Raw genomic sequence first — 25,198 nt, 5'->3', positions numbered from 1 at the left:
TAAGCTGTGGGAACAAAGATATAACGTGGAATAATGCTTAGGCATCTTTTAATTCCTCAGAAGTTTGTTTTCTTCTTGCAACAATATGCAAAGTTATCTTTCTCAGTAACATAATTTCCAAGTCATTTCTTCATTCAACTATTATGCCCGGAGGTTGAGAACCTTCAATTCAAGCAGACCGTTCACTCTCTTGCAAAAGGAGCATAATACCCCAATGCCATAAGAACTGGGAAATCCACAAATATTTTCTTTCAGAATGAATTTAGAACATTAAATCTAAATCTCAGATTGCATGTCGAATTGTTAAACGAAGCAATATTATTCCATGAATGTGGAAAATGAATAATCTTCGTTTCTTTAGAAAGATTGTGTAGTTAATGCAATTGCAAATTATAGATGCAAAATTTCTCGTCATTTTTAGGTGTCTTTTTAATTATCTATTCTGGTGTGTTTTTTCTACAGTCATTTAAAAATAAACATCGCGATATGAGAGTATATAGATGATAAAAATATACTGAATACTTGAATGGCTACTCCTGCAGTATTTTACTCAATTTCAAGAAAGAATAGGAAACCATTTAGATGAAAAATTAGATCGAAACTTGAAAGTTCTTGTGAATAAATTGTGTGATGTTTTGGAATGTGAAGTTTATACATGACATTTTAGTGCGAATTATTATTTTAGTTTGATAAATTTTGAAAGCACGAAACATGCTTAACATACATAATTTCAAAATACTTCTAAATTATTGAAAAGACTGATTTTTTTATATATTTAACGATACCATAATATTTGATTAATATCGTATTATATTTTATTTGAATTTATATTACTATTAATATTTGACTGAGAAATTTGAAATATATTAATTTTTAATTAACTTGTTATTATTTTAATATATTTTATAAATTAATCTGTTCATAATGGTTTTTAAATTGTTGATGATTTATAAGTCATAAAGGAAAATGGAATTATCTCATAGAAAATAGTTTCATGTCAATGAAAATGCAACAATGAAAAATTAAATATAAGAATGGAATATAAATTTTATTTGCAAACATATTTCTTACCTGTTTGCACCTTGATAGGATATTTTTTAATTGTTTTGACTTCTATATTTTATATTTGTAAGGATGGAATTTTATAAATTTTCTTTCTCTCCCACATGTATAATAGTCCAGGAATTTTGAACACGTATTGATTATCCTTGAAATTAAAATTTTGTGCATTTAGAGCCCATAATTATCAATTAATATTTAATTTAATTAAATATTTATCTCACAGAGATGACGTGAACTAGAAATTAATTTCGGAAATATTTATTTTAAATTCCATAATATTTTTAATAATCGATTTTTTTTATATTTATTCTCTGATATATATTTTTACATTTTTTATAAACATTATTATTTTTCGTGAAAAATAAGTACTGTAAAGCTAGTTCCAAACAAGTATGTTTGTAAATGCTCCTTTATAAGTTTCATTTCTTTAATAGAATTAAAATTCGAAAATAAATATTGCAGAAATATAATTGTAATAAAAATCTAATAATATGCTTTATAATACCTAAATCAAACATTTTATTTAAATAATAGGTTGTATATTTCACTGGCAACGATAAGGAAACTAACGGTTGAATTCAACTTAAACTTTCATCGAAAAAATTAAAAAACATTCTATTGTTTTTAATCAGAGGATTATTAAAATGTTCACTTTGGAGCTGTTTTTAATTTAGAAACTCGAACGCATTCATTAGTTGAATGAATTCACATCTTCTACCGGAACACAAAAATTAAATTTTAATTTCTTCTCATCACACAATAACAGCGCTTTCAAAGTGAACAAAAAATCTACCTAATCTTTACTTGAAGTAAATTTTAATTATTTTCCTTATTTTCAATCAATTATTTCTTTCATTCAAAGCACTCAAAACCTGTTGTCATAGCAACAAATATTTGCTAAGCTTACAAATAAAATGATTTTCTTTTCATGGTAAATAGAGAACAAAAAAAATTTAATGATTCCACTGTGAGAGAAAAATTCAGCTAATATGTATATATATATTCATCTCAAACAATTCACATTTTCACAAAAAAAAACTTATATCGCTTATCGCGTACAGGGCAATTTAATGAATCCATTGTGGGAAAGAAAAATTCAGCTATTGTGTGTATTCACTCTAAACAATTCAAATTTGCATACAAACTTGTATCGCATATAGAAAAATATAATGGTTCCATTGTAAGAGAGAAAAATTCATCTACTCTATATATTCACACCAAACAATTCACATTTATACAAAAACTTATGTATGAAATTTTAATAAGTTTATGTTTTCTCAAAATAGATTCTACGAATCAGGTTAGATTTCGAACAAGATTTCTTAATAGATTCTATCTGGCATCGGATTTTAAAATCTGAGAGGTTAAATTTTCATACATGTAGTATATAAAATTTGCAACTAAACGTGCAGTAGGAAACAGTTGATGATATGACTTTACTAGATATTGCATATAAGTTTAGATCAGTGTAAAATTAAGTTGAAAATATTCTAATAAATTATGATTTTTCCCATGAATATATAACTTCAAGGAATATAATTTTGGCAATCTAATTATAATGTTTAGGAGAATAAAAGTGTCTGTAAGTTCTTTAAAAATGTATGAAGTAAACAGAAATACACTTTTCTGTTAAAGTACCGCATCGAATGACGGAAGAAATATATTTTAATTGTAAAAAAAAGTTCCCGATATAGAAAAATTGCATTAACATGCGTTCCAGAATAATTGAATTGAAGAATTATTATAAGAAATTATTACTCGGTTCGCCATTTATTCGGTAGAAACATCCATTTGAATGAGTTCGAATTTTGTGAGTAGAATAAATTATTGAACGTACATTATCTATGTTAGTTCTAATTTTGATAGTCAACTCATTTTAATGAGTACGTACGAGAGGACAAATTAAATATGCAGTGAAAATGAATAGCAATATGTTTAATAATGTTTCTATGAACTAGTATTTTACATTCCTTTCGGCGCAAAATGAAACAGATTGAAAGCGTTCAACAGTGAGTGAAAAAAAAATAGTACGTGGAGTACAAAGAACATGTAAATGGATACTAGGTTAATGTGTTTTATTACTAATAATTTTTTCAAAAAATGCATTGTAGCTCGGTAACCTATCTGAACCAACCAAATATTTCTATGTTCGGAATCTCAGCTTCTTTCTTTTATATAAAATGCGTCGGCAATATTACTAAAGTAATTTTTTCTTCAACCAAATCGATGGTTTTCTCAAGTAGATAGCCAATTGAGAAGTCAGTCTCTGTTAACAGTAAAGAAATATATTTATCATTTGGTCTCAAAACGCCAGATCGTTTGAGCTGGAAGTGATAAATGTGGCAGTAAAAATAGATGATTTTTTGAGATTTTTTATTGGAATTTTAATAAATTTATAATTAAAGGAGATTTTGGGGTGAGGAGGAGATAATTTCTGAAAATATTATTCCACAAAACTGTATTTTACATTACCTTAAAGCAAAAAAAAAAAAAAAAAAAAAAATCTTTTTAATGATATTAATTTAAACTTTACATAAATTTTCTTACTTTTGATAATTTCTTAAAGATAATTTTACGTTCAATTTTTCATTTATTTTCAATTGTGAATAGAAATTTTCAGCAAGGCTCTTCTCTTCCAGTATTTAAGTTTAAGGTATAAAGATACTGTTTTTTCCCCTTGTTACTATTTAAAATTTGTTACGTGTTTTATACTCCTTCCTTTTTTCAATACTTTTTTTATGAAAGTTATAAACAAACCCCTCAAAGATGTAAAGTATTTTAAGAAACATATCCGATAAGTTGAATAATTACGCTTGCTATTTTTAATTTTATTAACATTTTATTAACATAATCCAAATAGCATGATATAAAATCGAAAACACGACGCGCCATTTTGATGTTGATGATGTTTTGTAGGAGTAATTATAAAATGAAATTGTCACTGATAGCTCGCAAATAAATATTGGATGTGACAATTTTATTGCTTAATTTGACGCTATATATATTTTCCAATTCATTTATTTACCTTATTAAAAATAAATCGAGTATTGAAAGAACCATAATGCAAAGAATGAATAGAATGAGAGCAAGGCTATTTACACATTGCTTCTAATAAAAATTTGCAATAACACATCTTAAATTTCTATTAAAATATGTAAGTTTAAAAATGCGAATTATGAACATAAATCCATGCGAAAAAGATTCGATTAAAAGGAAATTCATTTCTGGGGAAATTGGGGATTTCTATGAAAATCAGGGTTTTTTAATCTCTATTATTGGCGAACAACGTGATCGTCAAAGGTGTTTGCATTAACAATAATTCTCATATGTATTATTCAAGAAAACATATTTACTCAAATATTCTCAATTAGTGATTATTTTTTACTATGTTTCTTTTCCTATTAAATTTCTGTTCCTAATAATACATATGCGTCAAACCATACATTCTTATTGTTATTTGATTTTTAATTATATTATCACTTAATTTAATGTATAAAAGACTAAAATAGGGGTTCCACTTTAAAAGAAATTATAATTAATTAGTTTAATACTTATTCCTAATTAACTATATGCAAACTAGCAGGACAGCTGTGGCCTGGTGGTAAGGTCTCGGCTTGTGAGCCGTAAGGTTTCATGTTCGAGACCCGATTTCACCGAAGAACCGTAGTGTAAGAGGATCTGTTGCACATTAAATCCGTCTTGCCAAACGTCCTCCCGCTGGTGTGGTGTGGAGTGGAGAGGGAGATGCCAGCTCAGGTGCCGTCCTCGTCATCTGACCACGATTCAAAATTACGAGGTCCGTCCCAAAATATCCCTAGTGTTGCCTTACAACGGGACGTTAATATAACTAAACTAAACTAAGCAAACGAGCAAGTAAGTAGAAAGATTTAAATTCCTGTCTTACAAAACACGGAATTTCTGTGCAAATATAATAAACCATTGCCTATACGCCTTTCTTAAGACAAGGTCAAAAAACGCATAATAGGAACTTTAATAAATTATTTTGATTAACAAAAATTTAATTCTACAACACAAATTGATCAAAAAATAATATCTTTTAATAATTTTAAAATATTACTAGTGAGTAGTAATATACTAGTAACAATATTAAAAGTAATAATTAAATTTAGAATTGAAAATGATAACTAACCTTTAAATTTATACAGTTGTCAAAGAGATATAAATATATTTATACATATTGAATATTTCATGTCTTAGTTACACACTTTTATCATGCATTATTTATACGCAGACAGAATTCATTAAGAATCTAATTACGTTTGAATTCTTTTCATTTGTATTTCTGCAAAGAAATTAGCCCAAAGTATTCTTTATTAAATCCCATCTTTAAAAGAAAATGTAATATTTTCTTTATATTCTTATTTAAGATTACTTAAATCAGTACCAGACAGTATATCATTTCAGAACAATAACGTATAATTCCGAATCAATTTCGTAGTTAATATTTCTCGTACTGATCTCGGACGAATTTTGCGTCGTATAATTTTTTTTTCTTTTCACATAAGTACTTTATTATTACAATGATTACGAAAGAATCGGGACTTGTTTTGAAATAAAGTATAACACTGAAAAAGCATGAAAAGTGTTTTATAGTGTTTTTTGTCAAATTCTATATAACATCATTAATATTCAAATGTTATTATTTTCAATTATTTATTCATATTATTTTTCACATTACCTATAATGTATAAAATTAAATGAGAAATCAAATTATTTGGAAAATATTCTTTTGTAGTATTTTTGTAATAATTTTATATTTTCCCCACTACCTATGATGTATAAAATTAAATGAGAAGACAAATTATTTAGAAAATATCATTCATTGGTAGTAAAAAAAATCAGCATGAATTAGGTAAAAGCATTAAATTTACTACTTCATTTCCAGTATGCTTTGCAATTCTTTTAAATTCGTAATACCAACATCAAAAGTTAATTAGCAATTCTCTTATTAATAATTAATTAATATTTTGGAAAACTCATTGGAGAATTAAATATTTTTTCAAAGCAATATCATTTCGTGTTTAAAAATTCTGCCTCTATTTTATGAATTAAAATGATATGGGGATTTAAGACACTCGAAAATGTAGATTATCACTAAATAAATTAAATGTACTTTTCTTGCATGACTGAAAAGTCAGTTTTAGTTTGAAATAGATAATTGAAACAATTGAAAAAAGAATATCAAAAAGAGAAACAAAGCTGCTTTATCCGTCTTGATAAATTCATTTTTAAACTAAAGAATTGTTTCTAGATAATCCTTAATACCATAATTTCTTGTTCAAGAATTAGTCTTTTGCATTCGAAGCATTTTTAATTTAAATCCTGGAACACAATAATCATCTAAATCGTTAGATAAAATCCCCTTTTAGATTTGAAAGTTAGTATAAAGAAATATTTTGTTTTCTTCTCCAACAAATAATGAATCCTCTTTCAGAAAGAAAAAAAGATAAATAAATAAAAGTCTCTGCAATGGTTGCTTGAAGTGAACTTAAATTATTTCCTTCCACTCGAAATCAATCCTTTCTTTTTGGACCAGAACAACTCAAAAGCTGTTGTCATGGTAACGAAACATTTCAACTCTTCAAGTCAATTTATTTTTTATCCACCAATGGCAGCATCTAAGAGAAAAGTTACACCGTAATAACAGGAACACTAAGACTAGAAACTCGTAGAATGTCGACACTCGGTATGGAGCGTGAACATTTACTCTAAGGTCCATATCGCATGTCAAATTGTTAACTGAAACAATTCCATTCAGAGAGAGGGACATCTGAATTAGTTTCCCGTTTCCCCAGGAGGGAAGCAGTAGGCCAGGTAGGATTCCTAACAGGATTTCCTAACACGATTCTTGTGGTGTCGGATTTAATGACCTGTGACGTTGAGTTCTTCCTAGAGTCTCTAGTAGATACGAGTTACGATTAAGTAGGACAGAATGAAAGGGACTAGTAGATAGGCATTTCCGAAGTGTTTTATTCCATTTTAAGAGTATGACGTCATTCAATTTTGAATTTGTAGTAAAGTTTTATTCATTTTGTATGAATTTTGTAGCATGCATGAATTTTGTAGTAAAGTTTTATGCGTGGAATTCTGTGAAATATTTAAAGTACTTGTCCATTCATTGAGGACAATTTAATACACATAAAATATAATTTATATTTTCCGATGTATGGAAATTGATAAATATATATAAGCATATTGATAAATATATAAGCATATTGATAAATATATAAGCATATTGATAAATATATAAGCATATTGATAAATATATAAGCATATTGATAAATATATAAAAAGCATATTTATATATTTTTGACAAGCTTAATTATTAAGCTTATTTCTTATATTTATTTATGACATTGTGCTCATATTTTTTTAAAATTCTGAATGCTACGCTTAATAATTTTCTGAAATATATATTTTTCTTCTCTGTTATTAGATTTAAAATCTTTTAGCATAATGCGAAATTAAAATAATACAATCCGATTAATCGATATGCCATAGGCTTATTAGAATGCAGCAAATTTAATAAAAGGACATTTCTTTCCAAGTGTCCCATCTGTTCAATACAATAATATCCAAAAAATCATTAATAAGAGTTTGTTATTTCCATTTCAGCTCTGAATATATAATTTTATGCACATTGTGGAGACATAATCGTCTCTCATATCAATTTTTGCCATTTTTTAAGGCAAAACGTTTTTGAAGTCTAAAATTGATAATTCAGTTCAAGGCAAATATAAAAACTCATAGTTGAATGGTTATATATATTGCCGCATTGAAAAGAGGCAGTCGACTCTCCATGGCCGAATGGTCATAGGACTGGTCTCTTAATCAAGAGATCGTAAGTTTGAATCCCGCTAGAGACAATGCGATTCACAGTTTGTGTAAATATTTAATTCCTTGATTTTATATTTCCCTTTATTTCATGTTCCAGAAGATTCTGGACATTTCTTTAGTTTACCAGACACTAAAAAAGTCCAGAAGATTCTGGACTTTTCTTACTGTCTCCAGAAAAGTATTCTGGAACATTCCCTGCTAGTATAAAAGCAGAAGATTTGTCAGTCACTGAGTTCTCAGTTAATAAATTGGTTTAGCTCTATTTCTTGTGTGTGTCATTGCGTTCCACACTAAAGTATCTACGTGACAATATATAAAACTTGGCATGTCAGAGAGCGCCTTTCGGGCCATATGCTTAAAATAGTTAAAAAAATATCAACTTTTGGAATAGATTTAACATTTTTACTTAATTATCGTGTCATCCTTGGCGAGTTATTTGGCGATCAATCCGCGGCGTATGTTAATAGTATCCAAAAATCAAATTCGTATTTTAGACGCGTTTTTCTCAACCGATTAAAACAAAAATCTGACACAAAACTGCACTTGTTGCCACAAATTTCCATACCAAATTTGTTGTTCTTATGTTATTGCGTTTTAGAATTACTGTGTTTGCTTATTTCTGAAAGTACAGACTGACAGATGGTCAACCCGACACTATAGATGTCTACACTATAGATGTTAAATTTTTATATAGAATTTCGAATATCGAACAGACAGACTTCCTTTGAACAGATTTTACTCAAACGTTGATAGACATCTGCAAACTTAGTGTAAAAACCATATACTAAATTTCAATCATCTAGCTGAAAGCGTTTTTGAGTTATCTTTGTCACAGGCCGACAAGCTTTTGCCAAAAATGTGTTTTTCGAACAAGGTCTAAAGCATGGAAATTTGGCAAAATCTCGAGTTCGAATTTGTTGTCGATTACTATTTTTCTATATTTGCCTACGAGATAGTAAATAAGGATGAAATATAAAATATAGAACTATTTCTCATGAGGATAAATGCACCACTCATATTCAAAAAGGTGGAGATTATTTCCTGCATTACGCCCTACGAATTTCTGCACTTCGCCCTGTAACTATGGTAAGCCAATGCCATGTAAGGAGTTGTCCGACATGACAAGTTTATTAGAGAATATGCAAGAAACTTTTGGGGCGACTACTGCCACTGTATGTTTTCTACTTCGGATAATTTAATATATTTTTCATTCTAAAATATTTATTTTATTTCTTCAAATACTTAATGGAAATTGATCCACAAACCTATTTTTCCAAATTGTATCACAGTATAGTTCTAGATATCTCAACATTACCATTCCCTTAACTTCTTTCGTGATAACAAACACTACGAACGTTCCAAAATAAATTACCTCAAACAAACTTTTCCGATACCAAGATTGAAGCAAGCTATCGCAAACTTTTTAATTTTGCTGTAAATAATCGTTCCTTCTTCCTGATCTTCCCATTATGCCTTTCCGTTCTGTATTCTGCTAGCAGCTGTGTTAAAAGTGCTTAACAGATGCAATCCTGGTCTACCTTTATATTTGTTTTCTGATGATTATCTGTTGAATACATGAGTATACGAGTTCCTGTTCAAGGCGAAACTCGCTATGAAAATAAATGCTTTCTTTGATCCATGGTTATTTGTATTTCTTTCCTTCGTTTGCGTGCTTCCACCTAAATTGATGTGATTCTGGAATAAGAGTAGCTGATCTTCAAATTTGTCAATTTCTCTTCGAATAAATGGCTGTAAGAAAAAAAATATGTTTACTTTAATCTTAATATATTTTTTTATTTAAAGTAAAGGAAGATAATACAGCATATGTTTTGTATTTAGGAAAAGCAAGCATGCGACGAAGCAATATTTTTATTTCATAAACGGACATTTTATTTACTTTGAAGGATTTTTCCTAAATCCCTCCATATATATTCTTTGAAAAATTATTTTGATGAACGAAATAGATTTGCCCGAAATATGCATCATTAAATTCGAACAGCATTAAGTATAAAAAATCTTCTTAAAAGCACAAAATCAAGATATGTTTTGTATCTTTTATAATAAAATGTGTAAATTGTATTGCTTGCTTGAAATAGTCTTTTCATTTTCCTTAAAATGAAAACTGGGTTTGTCGATATATGATCCAATCAAATTTCTCCGTCTGCAAAATGTATGGACTCTTTTATCTAAATAACTCCGGTTTCTATAACATCTAGTTAAAGAAATGATTTTAAATTTTAGTTTTTATAGCAAATTCTTCTCTATCAAATTTTAATTCAAATTCTCTAAAGCGCAAATCAGATAAATACACGTCTTTCATATAAACTTATTATTACACTTAAATTTTCATTGCACAATAAATCTCTTTTAGAGACAAAAAAAAATTACCTTCATATATTTCTTCAAAATAGGCTTAAATTATTTTCTGCCACTCAAAATCAATTTCCCCTTTTTGTGCAGACAAATTCAAAAACTGTCTGTATAGTAATGAAACAACTCAAAACCAACTTTTTCTATTTATCAAGAGCAATATCATATCCATGCAGACTATTGTGAGAAATGTAACTCTATATTAGATGAGAACTAAGACTAGAAACTCGACGAATGTCGACATCCAGTGTGAAGCTGAACCATTAAATCTAAATTCCCTATTGTTTGTCAAATTGTTAAATGAAACAATTCTACTCCGTGAGAGGAACATCTGAATTAGCTTCGTGTATTTTCCAAGAGGGATTCATTGCATCAGGTAGAATTCGAATCGGATTTCTTGATGCCCTTCTTGCGGTGTCGGATTTAATGGTTTGAAATGTTCAGTAATTTTTAATGTTTCTAGAAGATAAATATCGTCTCTAAACTACCTAGAATGGATATTTCTGTAATATTTTATTCTACTTGCTTCAAATGGCGCCATTTTATGGAATAATTATGAAAAATTATTAGTTAAAAATCTGACTTCGTTCTATCTAGGGTGGATGATGTCATTGTAAGAATTATTTCGAGAAATTGTTAGCATTAAATTTCATTTCACTTTACTTTGACGGTAAAATGTCATTCTACAGAATCATTACTCGGAGGTTTTAATTTAGAAATTTTATTTCATTTTACCTCGAGTTGCTGACGTCATTAAATAAAACTATTTCTCAAAATCGTTTGTTATTTCATTTTATATTGAATTGTTATCTTTATGTAGAAAAATTTCGCGAAATAGTCAATTTATAAATGTTATTTCTTTTTGCGTGCAATTATTGATGTTATTTTATAGAATTATCTTGCAAAAATGTTAGTGAACTGCATTATTTTATTCTGCTTCAGGAGACTGATGTCATTTTATGGAATAATTATGAAAAAAAAATCCATGCACCAAAAATAAAATTTGAAGAAATAGCATCTTGTATGTGTTATGAACACTTTATATAAATAAGTCATTGAAAGATACATATTTAAGCTTATTTCACTAATCATTAAGAAATATGCCATTGTACTGCTATTTTTAATGCTATAAACTTAAGTTATAAAATATATACTGTTGAACAATTGCTAACAACGAATCACAAATGCACTGTAGTATAATATTAATAAGAGGAATTGGTTACCATGAAATATAAAACATTATTACCATATTATTCAAGCATTAGAATAAATATCTCTTATTGTTCTGAAAAATATAGAAGATTTTGAAATATCTAAAAGGAAAAAATGTAAATTTGATACGTACATGGTCAGATTTAAAAATACGTATGAAATATCTTTGAGAGAGATGACAGCAGGATATGCCCACCATACAGAGGTTTACAACATTTCATACATCGTGTCATGCTTTGCACGATTAATGCACTGTAGTATAATATTAATAAGAGGAATTGGTTACCATGCAATATAAAACATTATTACCATATTATTCAAGCATTAGAATAAATATCTCTTATTGTTCTGAAAAATATAGAAGATTTTGAAATATCTGAAAGGAAAAAATGTAAATTTGATTCGTACATGGTCAGATTTAAAAATACGTATGAAACATCTTTGAGAGAGGTGACAGCAGGATATGCCCACCATACAGAGGCTTACAGCATTTCATACATCGTATAGTGCTTTGCTCAATTTTGTCCAGTAGCTGTTTAGGGAATTTACGTCAATTATTTGTCAGTGCAGGGATGATGACGCTTTTATTTTTTGGAGAATATTTTCGACTAGCATGCCCCCTCTCCTAAGCATCAAGAGCACTTTTAATGGGGTTTTAATTGGTGAATGTACTGACATTACGAAATGTTGGATTTTCTTTCTACCAAGACAATTCTAAACAGCGAGTTTTCGATGGTATGGTGTGTTGTCATCTATGAAAACAATTTATCATCGACAGCACTATGAGAATGATGAGCCTGAGGTAGTGTAGATATTCACTATTGTAGAACTACTGGATCATAATCCCAGCTGTAAAAGAATTCAGTCATTGATCCTAATGCCAGCTCTTGATCCAGTCATTGATCATAATGCCATGGGATATCGATCTCTTTCCTGGACATTTTCTAGGTTGTAATAATCGCACGGAAGCTGAGTTGGCGTCAACAATCCGATGACTGAACCTACTTTAATTTGATAATGATAGACAAATTCAGACTTGGTTTCTCAAAATACGATCTTATGAACCATTCCATTACGTTGCTTTTTGGACAACAGGACATACATGATATGTTTACTGATATATGATCCTTCTCCTTTCAAATGACAGGAGATCAATTTGCCTGTGTTCAGAAGGAACTCATTTTTGATCTTCAGCCGATATGAAGTAGTTTCTTTCTATCGATCGGTAAACGCACATATATCTTGCATGCGTCGTGTTTCTAATATTGTTACCCTTCCTAGCGTTTACTACGCATTTTCCATTTATTTTTAATGCTTTCCACATCTTTAAAACAATGCTAGAACCAATTTCAACCCCACCCTCATCCCAAAAAGCATCTGTTTTTGCCTGTCTACAACAAATCTACTAATGCTGTCACGAATAAAATCCCTTAATATCGAGAAAACAAAACGAAATTTTCGTATTCTTTAATTCAATCTTTCCATCAAGGCTTTCAGTTGAAACAACAATTGTCCACGCGCGTCAAATGCTTTTCATTTCTTAGCAGCGTTATTACGCACAAACTTTGCATAGAAAATTCACTTACGCATAATTTAATTTACCACTTTTAGCTTTATATTCATTTCGTAATTCTATGGGTGATAAGGTTATCCCTCTTTAGCAATTTCAGAAACATATATAATATACCTTTATTTTCATTACAATACTAAGTTAGCATCTAGGCTATTTGAATTTACGAAATGAATTTCAATCGATCGACACATAAAAGGTAAAAACGAAATTGTGAATTTTTAAGAAGAGAAATTTTTCCCAATGTCCCATTCAAATATATTCACCATATGAAAAATGTCATTAATTTTGAAATTTTATAACATTCTAAATGTTTATTTGAGTGCACAGATTTTATAGTGTAAGCAGAGAGGTATTTCGGCTTTGAATTATTACTAAAATTATTAGTAATTTCCAAACCCGACAGAAAAGGCTTTTCTAAATACAAAATCGAAAGAGCATTATTGCATCAATTATTGCAATTACTCGAATCAACTTTAGGGAATCTAGAATATAATTTATTACTTTAAGAACTAAACTAACATGAACTTAAAATTAATTTCAAATTAAATCTTTCTATTAAATTCTCTAAATTCGTTAGGCAAATTTTCCAAAACTGTTAGTGCAATCATTACATTATAGACAATGAGATTTTTACAATTCCATCCGGAAGATATTAATTGGATTATCTATATTTAATCTAATAGAGTTATATAAATTCATTGTTTAAAATATAATGACAGAAAAATGTAAATAAATCAATTAATTTTCTACACAAGAAATATCTAAGAAAATCAAATCGTACTCCTATTAACCAAGGATATATATTTCTGAAATCTTTTGAAGGCTCTCAGGATGATAGTGTAACACCATGACAATCTAAAATAAATTACCTCGGCCATAATAACTTTTCCGATACCAAGGCTGAAGGAAACCATCCCAGTTTTTAATTTTGTTGCAAATAATCATTTATCTTTCCTGTCTCTCCCAAAATGCGTTCCTTTTCGGTGATCTGTTTGCAGCTATGGCATGAGTTCTTTGCAGATGCAATTCACTTTTGCTTTTGTATTTATTTACAGTTGATTTTCTATTAAATGTTTCAGTACGTAAGAATTCTATTATTGTATTAAAAAAAATCACTTCTAGATAAAATTTCCTATTTTCTCTTCCTATATTTTTTCTCCAAGCAAGTTTCCACATAACAAATAGTTCCAGATAATGAATAAGTTATTTTATCTTTCTACTTAATATTTTATTTCGAATAAATTGCTCTAACAACGGAATTTATATTGAATTTTCATCTCAATAAAATTTTATTTTTTTAAATAATTTTCAAATAATGCTGATATTTCCTTTAAAGGAAAACAAATAAATCTAACCAATCCGTATATATATATAATTTATTCAGAATCAAGCAAATGTTCCATAGACAAAAGTTTGGAAAATATGGCAGAGGCTTTCAGAGTTTCCGTCTCCAGTGTTGTGGATAGCAAACATTTTAGCACAATAACTTTTAGCTTAAGTGGCATCAACCTTGTTACAGTTTATATTCTAATTAATTTTTTTGATTTGCAACGCCTACGCATCATTAAGAAAGTAAATATATATTATACTCAACATCTTGTAACTTCCTATATTATCAGCAACATATAAATCAAAAGTCACATGCTATAAATAAGAATTTAGAAAGTATCTGCAGTTATAACAGAATTTAATATAAAGTGTAAAACTTATAATTAATAGTAATACTCAAAAGAGTAAAAAAAATAGAAATAATAAAACAAGTTGCAAAATATTAAACATAATATAAAGTTAAAAATAAAGAATATAAGTAAAAATAAAAAATATAAAGTAAATAAAATGCAAGCAAATAAGAAAATAATATAAATAAAAGTTAATAAAAAAACTGGTATATTTTAGTATGTGACAATTGCAGCAGTGTGTAAAATGGTTCAAAATTTTAAATTAACTCTTTAAAAGGCCATTTTTTTCTAGTCATGGTATATTAAAATATTTTTAGGATTGAGATTGACTTAAGAAAAGTGATTCTTTTAGCTTATTAGATAAATTTAATTTGATTAATTAATTAATTTGGTTAATTAACAACTAATTAACAAATCAAGACATCATTTTGTGTGAGATAAGAAACTGAAGCATCTAGGACTTTATTATTTTGAAAAAATTGTGAGAACTTATGCCAACCAACATAACTTCATTGAAAGGTTGATGAATTTGGTGGGAAGCATACTTCCCATGGCTCTAGAAAGGGCTAATAAACAGATGTGTGTTATCCTGCAAAACATTTTCAGTACTTTTGAAAATGCAAGGATGTATCAGTAAGTAACGCTCATAGTTTTGTACACAATAATTAAAAAAAAAATGTAATGCATAACAATACAAAACGGAAATGAAACTATTACTATTTTTTTTTAATTTTATTCAATTTATTTAATGCCATTCAAGTTGAGGCATTTTTTCCAGAAGTGAAGAAGTTTGAAATTCCTGGTCTCATAGAATGATGTCGACACATTTTATCAAATTGCACGGATTGAAATGGAGCACTCACCATATAACTCTGGATTTCGCAATCTCAAGTTTTATTCTTTCAAATTTATTAAGAGGTTCCCCGTCGGTGGAAAGTTTGATGACAACCTCATGCAGGCAATATGCTTTCAGTGAAATTCGGATTTTCAAACTGATGCAGCACTGGAATAAATTTCTTAACGTGCACTGCATGTGTTGCTGAAAAGTAATAAATTGATAACATTTTTCATTTCTGTTTCATATTGTTACGCAATGCATTTTTTATTCTTGCGTATAAAAATATATGCAATATTTATTGATACTCCCTCATGTAAAAATATGCTGTAACTTGTTCTGAAAAATAACCACAAAATGATCTTTATTTATAATTTTTTATTCATATGTTGCAACGGTTCTAAAATTTCCATAGTTCTCTATTTTATTGTATATTTCTTTTATAAATAGTGCAAGTATAGCAAAATGTATAGCAAAGCATTTCAAATTTAAGTTCAAAATAGGGCATTTTGTTTGAGATTCTCACATTCATTCTTGGTCAGTTATTTGGCATTATATTTTCAAAAACGATATACCATTGTACTATAAATATACAATTTTTAATGTATTATTAAATGCAAATAATATTTAATTTACAAAAGAATCTTCTTAAAAATATGAAATCAAAATATGGCAGACTTATGTGATGTTAATAAGGTTTTCTTCAGGCAAACTTATTTTCTTCTTCACAAAATCATTTTTTTTTCTTTATTCACAAAACAATTTATATTCTACTACAAAATTTTCTAATTCTTCAGGTTAAATATTTTTTTTCAGTAATAAAAACTAAAAAATTTAATTTCTTAATAAGTGGAATAATGCAATCGAATTCTAAAACTCTTTTAGAGTCTATAAACACATAGAAAGTCAACATTCATTCTAATACTCATATCGCATGTCAGATTGTGAAATAAAATTATTCTGTTCAGGCATCTGAATTAGCTTCTCATTTCCCCAGAAGGGATCTGTAAATCATCAGGATTCTTCACAGGATTTCCTTACACGATTCTTGTGGTGTTGGATTTAATGAGCTGTAATATTTAGCGCTTCTTAAAATTCCTTGAAAAGAGGCTTCGATGAAAGGGGATGGAAACATTTCGCAAATGTAGCCTTATTGAGATATTTTGTTTTGTTTCGGCAGGTATGAAGTCGTTTAGTTTTATTATCAGTACTAAATTTTAGAATTTTGGTAAATATATAGCGCAAAGAATCTATTTTTGGTAAAATGTTAGAGATGTATTGTTAAAGATTTAGTTATGATTGAATAAGTTAGAAATTGCAAATTATCCTTTTGATTAGTGCTTTTTTAAAAAAATAATTACGTATATAGAGAAGATTTCAATTCCTGCATTTAAATCAGCTCGGGATGGAGGGGTCCCCAACATTTTATCATAAACTCTCAAATGAAGGTGTTGTACTCAATTTTCTGAAAAAGATTGAGTACAGGTAAGCGCGTGAAAGTCGTGCACGACATTAGCCAAATCTAGTTAGAAAATATTGATCTCTGGCATGAATCTGACATTTTTATTGCATCTATTGTACAATCATTTGGCGATAATTGTTTGGGGACCATTAATCCTGCCATACGATTATTATATAAATAACCAAAAATAGAATTTGTGTTGCCGACTCCGTTCTGACCGAATGAATGAAACCAAAATTTAATATAAAACTGCACTGGTAGTCACAAGATCACATACGACATACCATTTTGTTTAAATTTATTGCATCTGAAAATACCGATCAACAGGCGGTCAACCATTTGACAGATTTTGTTAAAATTTTGATAAGAATCTACATTTCTTATTTTAATACTATGTACCAAATTTTATTTATCTGGTATTTAAGTTTTATATTTAACATGTTCATATATTATATTTTTTTCATCCATCACTAGAAGTTTTAGAGTTATCATTTTCATAGACAGCTAGACAGACAGATAAACAAGATTCGAAAAATGTGTGTTTACATCTTAGGCTGATCTTAAACGTGGAGATTATTTAAAATCTCGAGTTCGAAGTTTTCGACTATTACATTGCATTCTCTTTACATACTACATATTTGAGACAGTGAAAAAAAGAAAGGAGCAAATCAATATTTGAAAAATGTCAATTAAAATATTTTTAACTAGATTTTAATGCATGTTATCTTATTTTCAATTTCGGAATTTTAATATTTTTAAATGTAAAATACTTTTTGAATTATATTATTTTTTTCTTTGCTTATTCTGAGTAAAATTTATAAGAGAAAATTTTATAGAAAAAAAATATTTTTTTATTTATTACAAAAACACTAACATTCGAATAAAATGTAATTGAAAATGGCAGGATTAATTTACAACATGCTTTATAATCTTTGTAATATTTTCTGGGAAATTTAAGGAGCCGTTTTAATAAAAATTTTTATTAAGATGACAATTTGGAGAAACACAAAAAACATCTCTAAAGATAAAAATATATATTTATGAGATTTTTTTACTATTCATAAAATCTACAATCTATTCTAATTAATAGATTAATTAGAATTAATTATTATTAAAATAAACTTCGTATTAAGTGGTAGTTTGAAACGCATAAAATAATTTTTATTCTTTGTAAATATTAAAAATGAATAGAATATATTTGTTGTCCGTAACTATATCTAAAAAAAAAGTAATCTGCATTTATTAGCAGTAATTTAAATCTAGTTACTTAAATAATAGCATACCTCATTTCTACCAATGTCCAACGCAGAATGTGACTTGGAAAATGGGACAGATTAATATCAAACATACAAAAATATACAAGAAAAGAATTGCTAACAATCTGGTCTCCAAACAAAAAAATCCATAAGGATATTTCACAGTAATTCACTTTTTGTCTTCAACTATTCTGCAGCACTGTAGATACCCCCCTCCTTTACAAGAAGCACTACAGTTTATTACCTGTGCCTTTCTTCAAATCAATTTTAAAAAATCATTTGAGTGTGTCGTCAGGGTGTGACATTACGTATCTTCACTATCAAGTGTCTCTTATTCAATGACCAGGTAACGGGAAAGATTATATATTCTCCACGTAATATATATTTGTATATCTATACTATAGAATATATGTTCTTACAATTTAATACTCAAATAATTGTATTAAATTACATGTTTTTTTTAACTTTCGGCATTATGATAACTCGTTAAATTTCATATTATAATTATTCTTGTGTGTTTTATTTTCAAAGTAAAAAAAATAACTAATGAAGATCCAATTATCATCATTATTTTGTAATGATAAGTGTGTTTAATGTTTTTTGGCATTCTAATTTTTTTTTAAATATTCTTTTTCAAAATTATAGTTTATTTTCTTAGGTGTTCTCAACATCTCAAGTATTGACGAAATTTTGCTAGCAAAAATGAACAAATTTCAAGATACTAGAAGAGGTAGAATATGATATTTTAGAAGGAAAAAAAATCATTATCAGCAAAAAAATAAATATGAGATCTCTAGCCTGCCTGATTTTTATTATAAATTAGTCAAATCGTTCATGAAAAAGGCATCCAGAAAGCTCGACTTCCCAATATGAATTTGTATTTTTAGACTCCTTCATTTCGAGATTTTCATTTCTAGACATCTTCGTTTCTAGATCAGAATAATCATGATTGAAAAAAAAAATAGAGTTTGTTATATCAGAAGTGTGTGAAAGCCCCCTTCTATTGCTATTTTAATCATTGCTGTAGATTTTGTATTAGTTGAGAATAAGAAATGCTGATGATATAAATAATATATAGAATAATACAATATCATTATTATTTAAATAATATATCCCATATAAAAAAATTCCGTTTATAAAAGCATTAATAAATTTATTAGCCGGCGCCGTTGCATAGGCTAGCGCATCTTCCCCGTGATCTGGGAATCCCGGGTTCAAATCTCGGTTCAGGCATGGTTGTTCTTCGTCTGTGTTCTATCTGTGAGGTGTGTGAATGTGCCCCCCTGTAAAAAGGGGTTGTGCAAGCGAATGTGTGAGTTTTATCTTCATATGAGCTAGATGTCGGACTTCTGCCCTTGAGTGCTCAGGGGTCTTTACCCTCAGAAGCTATTGCAACCCCTTTCCTTGGTAACGCGGACACGACATCATCAATAATTTTATTATCTATATAACTGGTTAAGCTTCCTTAAATAATGGAAACTTCCTTAATAGAAAAAACGAATTACGAGAATACCTAATAAGAATTTATTACGAAATATTTAACAATACAAATACAAATTTTATGTCTGGAAGAAGTGGTATTTATATGAGAATTCATTACGAGAATACCTAATAAGCTTCCTTTATGAATGGAATGGAATGTATATGAAAAAATGCAGCTTATAATCATTATTATTTATTAAAATTTAATCATGTAAGTACAAAGAAATGTACTTCTAAATATTGTGTAAATTCTTGACATTATCTTGATTTAAATAAAATTCTTGAGTCATGCTATAAAATCGCTCAGTGACCACAGTGGACACGATTACTGGTCGTAACAGGAAAAATCAAGCTCTTCATGTTTGACTTTTTCTTTCGTTCAATATCAATATCCGCAAAAATTGTTACGAAGACATGGCATGTGCACTGAGACTCGAAATTCGTAGAATGTCTACATTCAGAACGGAACGAAAACATTTACTCTACGGCTCATATCGCATGTCAAATTGTTAAATGAAACAATTCTATTACGTGAGAGAGACATCTGAATTAGTTTCACGTTTCCCCAGGAGGGAAGCAGTAAACCAGGTAGAAGTCCTAACAGGATTTACCGACACGATTCTTGTGGTGTTGCCTTTAATGACCTGTGACGTTGAGTTCTTCCTAATGTCTTGAGGAGATTAGAGTTACGACTTAGTGGAAAAGGATGAAAGCATTTCGTAAATGGACATTTTTGCTATATGTCATTCTGTTTCCGAGAGGTTGAAGCCATTCAATTTCAAACTAAAGGTAAAAGGTTTAGTGAGACTTTATATAGATTTATATAATTTAGATAAATGACTTATCTTATATATTGTAGGCAGTTTTAGAATAACAAATTGAGATAATATTATTACTATTACTATTTATAATATAGATGATGCTATTTATGATATATATGTTGCTATTTATGATATATATGATGCTATTTATGACATAGATAATGCTATTTATGATACAGACGATGCCATTTATAATATAGATAATTCTATTTATAATACAGATAATTCTATTTATAGTACAGATAATTCTATTTATAATATGGATAATACTATTTATAATATAGATAAGTAAAGTTTAAGCTTATTTGGTTAATTTCTGAGAAACGCAATTTCAGAATTCTGAATGTTGATGCTCAAGCTGTCAGAGAATATTTACTTATTCCCCAATATGGAACAATAGGTCTCATTTATATTATAAAATTTAAGTCACACAATGAATTTCAACAGGTTATACAAAAGAGACATTAAAATTTTCAGTGAGTAAAATATTTCGAATATCTCATCTTTTTAATCTGATGTACGTACAAAATCATTAAAATAAGTAAGTTATTTACATTTTAGCTGTGAATGTTTTCCTTTATACACGCATTATAAACAGATGCTATAATTAGGTTAGCTTTAAAAAATCAAAACTAACAGGCATTTTGTCAACTCACTGATTTTTTTTCATAGTACGAAATCAGGAGATATAACTCAACTTCTTTAATTACCCGAAGGAACATTTAAAAATCGCAAATATCATTCTTTGCTACTTTAAGAGCTAAACTAGCAAAAAATTCAGAATTTTTCGAAATGTAGTTATTTCAGATTACTCTTCTTTTTTGAGAATAATCTCCAAGCATAATAATTAGAAACTATTAAACTTCTCTAAATTTTTAATTCAGTCATTTTACTTTAGGCGATGAATATTTTTAAATTCAGTCCAATAAAGATAAATAATTTGATTAATATAGTCACTTTCTAACTATCTTTAACGAGTGAAAAATCTAATAAAATGAAAAGTTTATCTGAACACTCCTTTGATGATTCTTAAGATTACCTTTTGTGTAACTCCATTTGCGATAAAAGTATGGCATTCTAAAATAAATTACCTCATCCATAATAACTTTTCCAATACCAAACTGAAGGAAACCGTCGCGGTTTGTTGTGAATAATCGTTTCTCTTTCATATCTTTCCCATTATGCCATTCTTTTCTGTATTCGGTTTTAACTATATTAAGTGCTCCTTACAAGTATATTTCAGCATTTCTTTTGTATCTGTCTTGCCATAACCATCGGTTAAATGTATCTGTATAAGAATTTGTTTTCCAAATGTATTATATTATATTATGTAAATTCGCTTTTCTGTCTATCCTAAATTCATACATACATATTTCTTGTGTGTGTGCGCTTGCGTGCGTGTGTAAATATCCATCCCGTTCATAGATGTGCTACTCAAATGAAAGAGGATAGAAATTGTAGGAAGGAGGGGGGGGCAGGTTTTCATTTCTAAGCGCTCAGATTGAGCTTTTCAATTTATTTTCTTTAATCTCATTTCTTCGTCAAATGTAAAATGATAATTCATATTAGGCGTATTATTATTATCTTTGCTTTGGTTTTCAAAAATAGCTTTAATTTTTTTTCAATGTCTGAATGTCAAAGAACAGTTATATAACATAGATAGACTTGTAAGAAATGGATAATTATAATGTTAAAATAATGGTTTAAAATACTGAATATGATTGTGCAATCAAGTAAAACTGGAGTCACAGTGTTATTGATTTCCAATAAGTGCTACCTTTTTCTAATTATTTCATTTCAATATCCCAAAATTTATTCAAATGTTTATAAACATTTACAGCTTTCAGTTTCCCCTGAGAATTTCGTAAGAGGAAAACATCAATAATGCCAAACTATATAGAAAATCAAAGCACAGTTAGATGGTATAAGTATTCAAAGCTTATTAAATTATTCTAATTTTTTTAACTAAACCATTATTTTTTAATGCAATCAAATATAGACTTTCTAGTCCAGAAAAAATAGCAGTAAAAATATTCAAAAAGAAGTGTGATTTTGAAGCACCTAAAGAATTTGCTACCTTTTTGCTACCTCCACAGAACTGTTTATAAAAATTTACGTTACAGACCTTCCTGAGATCAAAATGATCCACTTGTAGTGAAAGCTTATAAGCCAGTTAACAGCTACGCTACCCGAGCAATTTCTTTTGTATCGTGGTCATGTTACTGGGCTGCAAACCACAAGATCCCAAGTTCTATCCTCGCTATCAATTCCCTACACACTCTTAAAATTATGACTTTCCACTTGCTTATCTTTCTATAAATATAATAAACCTAAAAAGAAATCGATCTAATTGAACACAATTTGTAGTTTTATATTCATAAAAATTATAGATGTTTTAATCAAATTTCGATGAAAGTGTCAACTTGAAGTGTTTTATCTGTTCCCTGTGAGCATATAGGAATGATGTATCAAAATCACAACCAAATAAATTGATGAAATTCTATTCTTATCATCAAAATTGTTAGATTAAATTCAGAATAAATTCAAGAACATTTTGGTCGTATATTTATTTTAAGGATTACATCAAGAATTAAAATCACATTAGATACAAAATCACATAAATGAAGTCTTGTATGTTATAACTCTAGAGTAGATGATATTTTCCCGGGAATATCAGTTAAATGCATGGAATCCTAAATCGCTTACTTGCAGGAATTTCAGAAAAATTTAGTAGAAGGAAAAAGCCACATTTACGAATACATAATTGATTCTAGAAGAGTGATTTCAATAGTTTATAATGAAGATATCTGATAAAAAAAGATGGCTAAAACGTGCACTTAGTTTTTAGATAGAATTGTCAAAGGACAGAGGCATGGCTTCAAAATATATAATTGATTCTAGAAAAGTAATTTTAATAGTTCGTAATGAAGAAGATGAAGATATCTGATAAAAAAGATGGTTGAAGTGGTCACTTAATTTTGGGATAGAATCGACCAAAGACAAGAGGCATTCCAAAATACATTGTTGATTCTTAAAAAAGAAAATAATTTTTATAGGCTGTAAAAATGAAAATGTTTTTCAATCCAAGGTGCATTCTCAAATCTTGATTAGTAATTTTAATCGCCCATATTCATAGGAAAGACTTCCGAAATGCGCTTGGACATCAAAAAATGTCCTAGTATATCGGACAAAGGAAAGAGACGCTGATTCAAATAGATGATTCTAGGAAAGTAATTTTCATGGTAATTAACGATAAAAGAAATACCTAAAATAAATACGCATTTAATTTTTCGACAAACTCGGTCAAAGGAAAGAAGCATTGTTTCAAATGACGTATTTAATTCTAAAAGAGTCATCTTAATAATTTGCAATAATAAAGAAAATACCTAAAACGCTCACTTAATTTTTCGAAAAAAGAAAAAAAAACCGGTCAAAGCAAAGAGGTATTACTTCATAATGCATGCTTGATTCTAGAAGAGTAATTTTAACAGACTATAATAATGAAGATATTTTTAATTTCAATATGCATCCTCAAATCTTAATTAGTAATTTTAATAGTCTATTAATAGGGAAGATGTCCAAAATTAATGGGAAGATGTCCATTTGATACCGTACAAATTTCTTAGTAAATCGATCAAAAGAAAGATGCACTATTCCGAAACGATTACTCGATTCTTTTCGCTTTATGGCAAAGCAAAATACAAAATTCGGCACAATGTGGGAATGTACGAAAGAGTCGATTGAAGAATAGTCCCAATAGTTATTGCACACGATTCGATCAGCAATTGTTCTATTGGGAAAACATTTTCTCGGTAGAGCTCCGCCCAAATGACATTTTCATTGGTGTATCTTAGAAAGCTTGCTTTCCTATTCGTGAATTGATCCGCATTTTCAGATATGGTAGTCTTTGTATTGATAAATAGGAAAATAGATATGAATTCAATATTCGAGAAGTGTTAAAATTTTAGAAACTCGTTGCGTTTTATTTTTCTGTAATTCCATGAAATGGAATATCAAAAATATGCTTATTTTGCAGGAAAATCCTTAACTGGATAATTCACAACTTCGTCTTTTTGGAGCATAAAGATACAAGAAATACAAAACATGAGGACGAAGTATTTGAAGATACAAGAAAGACAGAAAATGAGAAATATATTTTCTGACTTTAGAGCAATTTTTTTATTACGATTGCAACTTCAATGATATACTCCAAGAAGGCATCTGCGAAGACTAAAAATTTGGAGAGAACTTAATGCATTGAATAAGATTCACAATTCAGTTAGTTAATGATAAAGTAACAGTCACATGACAAATGTAATTGCAAATTGACTTTAATTGTGCTGTGACATCATGTAACTTCTTGAAAATGTGAAAAGGGAATCAAAATTAAATTTGAGTGGCCAATCAGATGCATATCTCACAATGATTATTCTATTCATCTTTTTACTTTGTAAATAAATCATACGTCACGTGCAATGGTGGTAGAAATGAATTATTTATTTGCACAAATAAGAATTTTTATTTTGTATCTATTAAATATACGAAATCTTGTATTAGTCGGCAATGCATTTATCAGAGTGTTTAATTA

The sequence above is a fragment of the Argiope bruennichi genome, chromosome 4 (assembly GCF_947563725.1).
Source record: "Argiope bruennichi chromosome 4, qqArgBrue1.1, whole genome shotgun sequence".
NCBI lineage: Eukaryota > Metazoa > Arthropoda > Arachnida > Araneae > Araneidae > Argiope > Argiope bruennichi.
Note: the sequence above shows the minus strand (reverse complement) of the source record.